Source organism: Lutra lutra, chromosome 4 (genome assembly GCF_902655055.1).
Source record: "Lutra lutra chromosome 4, mLutLut1.2, whole genome shotgun sequence".
In the NCBI taxonomy this organism is placed as follows: Eukaryota; Metazoa; Chordata; class Mammalia; order Carnivora; family Mustelidae; genus Lutra; species Lutra lutra.
The window spans coordinates 86,809,972-86,813,405 of NC_062281.1; the positions used below are offsets into that span (position 1 = coordinate 86,809,972).

Genomic DNA, 3,434 nt, shown 5'->3' on the forward strand with positions numbered 1-3,434 from the left:
CAGCAATAGTTTCCAGAGGTCTTTGTTATATGTGTTCTTATGCATTTAAAGATGGTGGACATGAATCTCTGTTCTCTTTATTGAATTTCATTTCCTTTTTTAAAATGTCGTTTTCTTAATGCTCATTGGTAGTGTGGAGAAATAGAGTAGATTATTCCGTGAGTGTTATGGAGGTATAATTTAGCTACAGTAGACAACATCACTTTAAACTGTACAATTAAGACTAAACTTTCAGGAATCATTTCTATAGCTCCTTACTAGAGAAGTTCCTCTGAAAGTGTACAGTACCCAAAACCTTGAGGAGGAGGCCCAGTGTTCTCTCCAGAGTGTGAAACTGGCTTTAGGCATAGTTTCCACAACTGCCAACTGCCATCAGTGACTGTTCTTCTCCTCCTTTGGAGGAGTAAGTGAGAGAGAGACGTAGTCTGAATGCTTTCCCAATAAAATAAAAATTAAAAAAGCTAAACGGTACAATGAAATGCATTTTCACAGATGTAACTTCCATTTTCCTTGCTAAGTAGTATTCCTCTACTGGATATATTCTGTGTGTACCTTCACCTACTGATGGACATCTATGTAGTTTCCAGGGTGTAGCCATTGTGAAGAAAGCTGTGATGAATATTCAAGTGCAGGGTGTTGTGTGGACATACTGTCTGAACACATAGGAGAGGAATGCCTGTTCACATGACTGGTAAATGTTTACCTGTGGCTCAGCTTTTCTCAGGAGTTGGGCCATTTTTGATTCCCAAAAGTGTAAGAAATGTTCAGTTCCTTTATATCCTCACCACATGTGTTTTTTGTAATTTTAGTCACAGGGATGGAGGTATAACAGTAACTCACTGCAGTATTAATTGATCTTCTGGATGTCTGAGCGTGCTGTCCAAAACTGACCTCTGTGCTTCAGAGCCAAAATATAAGACGAAGACAGAGTTTGCAATAATTTGGAATGATAGCTTTCCAGGGCAATGGAAGCTACAGCAAGCTAAGGTCCTCAAAAACTGGAAGCCCTGCCCCCAGAGGAAGGGGTAGGGAGGGTGCTTATGTGGAAATACAGGATCTAGCCAGCTTCCACAGAAATTGTGTGTATGTTTCTGGCCTCCCCCATCATGTTTTAGGGTGGACCAAGTTCCTGAAACAGAAGGCAAAGAAGGAAGGAGGGGAGATTTGCAGAAGAGAAGAGAAGATCACTTGGTTTAAAATCGAGCCTCCTGGAGACATTAGTGAAGCCATTTTGATTTTTGTTCAACTCTATTCTTTAAGTGGTTTCGGGTGGAGCATCTTACAAGTGCTTCTGGCCATTTAGATATCTTCTTTTGTGAAGTATTTCTTCTTCAGTCTTTTCAACAATTCTCCTATTGCATTGTCTTATCAGACACAAAACGTGTGAGAACATTACACTGAAAACTGTAGAGCATTACTTTGAGAAATTAAAGAACTCAATACACAGAAAGATAATATCTGTTGTGGATCGGAAGACTCATTATGATTTAGATATCAATTCTTCCCGCAATGATCAACAGATCTCACACAATGCCAATCAACATTCCAGTAGATATCTTAGTAAGCATTTATAAGCTGATCCAAACATGTATATGGAAATGCAAATGGTCTTGAAGTATGAAAACAATGTTGAAAAGATGGAGTGGCAGACTTACATTGCCTATTCCAGAATTACTATAGAAATATGTTATGCAAATTAAAAGTGATTTGTTCTATTAATCTTCAGTTGTAAGAGTTTCTGCACACTGTCAGTGCAGCATGGCAGTTACCTTCCTCCATTTTACTTCAGTTACTTGATCTAAAATCTGGCCACCATTCACATTTTTTTAGGACTTTAATTATATATTTGTCAGAGAGAGAGACAGTGAAAGAGGGAACACAAGCAGGGGGAGTGGGCCAGGGAGAAGGAGGATCCCCACTGAGCAGGGAGCCCAATGTGGGGCTCCATCCCAGGACGCTGGGATCAAGACCTGAACCGAAGGCAGAGGCTCAAAGACTGAGCCACCCCAGCACCCCTATTTACATTATTTTTATATGGAGAGAGAATACTAAAGTCTGGAAAGCATTTAAGTTCTCAAAGAGAAAGGCAGAACATCACTGATCATTATGGCATGGATGCCCCATTAGACTTTGTGAACTTGCCTCAATTTCTCCAGCTGGCCAAGTCAGAGAGGGAAGCTACAGATACCAGCAGTTTCCTCAGGAGACCTTGGAAGTATTGACTGCTTTGGGCCAATGTGGAACCCAGGTGTTCGCAGTGTCCCGAGAAGCTGAAATCTGGTTGCAGTCTAGGGTCCCAGGGCCAAGTTGGTCAAAAACACCATGAGACCAGGACAACCACTGATGTCATCCCCAGCAGCACTGGCCACTTCCTCCGAGGAACTCACCATACCCACACTTCTCATGACTTCTGGTTACTAGACTGAAAGCCCTGTTAGACTGGGGAGAATGCTGTATTTACCTCTGTATTCATGGCTCCAAGGACCAAGCCAAGCACTGAGGAAGCTATCAGAGACATTCCTTCCCTGGTCCAAAAGAAGTGGTCAAAAATCTCCACTCACAACTGCAGTCCTGGGCCGAATGTCCTGCAGGAATGCTCTCTGCTTTCTCCCAGGAGGCAACAAATCCCCTTCCTTAAAGAGGAGCCTCATGACACTCTCGATGTCCCATGACATGCCCTTTTGGCGAGTTCTGATGAAGAAGGGACTGTCCTCTTGGATTCTTCTCAATGGCTCACCCTGTCATTAGGATTCGATGTACTTGGCCTAGCCGCCACACCCTTTTATCGAGCAGGGAGCCCCCCTACCCCTCCCTTTCACCATGGGACTTAATCCCTGGGACGTGGGATTATGACGGGAGCTGAAGGCAGACTCTCAAGGAACTGAGATACCCATATGCTACAAGATTTTGTTTGCATTCTCCCACTCACTGCTTGACCTCAGTGAAATCTTATTGATGTCAGAATTCCAAGTTCTTAACACAGACTAAGGAAAATGGAACACTGAACATATAGAAAAGTTACATTGCTCATAAAGCCCTTTACAACCATAAATTCAGAAGAATATTATTGGTGTCACTGTCTCAGAGGCAAGAGTCCCTACTGTGGTCATTTCTGACCTTACAACAATACTCTGCAGTAAGAATGGACCTCTCCGACTCTTATCCAAACATTATTGGCCCTCCTAAGCCCACACTTACTTGGAAGACATCCACCATAAGGGCAGCTCCAAGGTTGAATCTAGGGGTCTGGGGCACAGCCTCATGGTCACATTCTCCTCCGCTGGGAACTGGTGCTTCCCGGCAGTACAAATGAATCCCAATCTCTCCTCTGAGTCTCCATGGCAGAGGCCCAGGTTCACTGTGGTCTACGTTACTCTCCTAGTCCTCCCTGCTCAGCTCAGGCTGCTCCCTGAAGAATTTGATGCTTCTGTATG

The 3,434-nt window shown here is 43.5% G+C and overlaps 1 non-coding gene across 1 annotated transcript; it reads left to right on the forward strand.

The window, feature by feature from the left end:
• Positions 1 to 219: 219 nt before the first annotated feature.
• LOC125099379 (small nucleolar RNA U3) lies at positions 220 to 434 on the forward strand. Its single transcript, XR_007127142.1, has one exon. It is a non-coding gene; the product is annotated as a small nucleolar RNA U3 (small nucleolar RNA).
• The last annotated feature ends 3,000 nt before the right edge of the window (positions 435 to 3,434 follow it).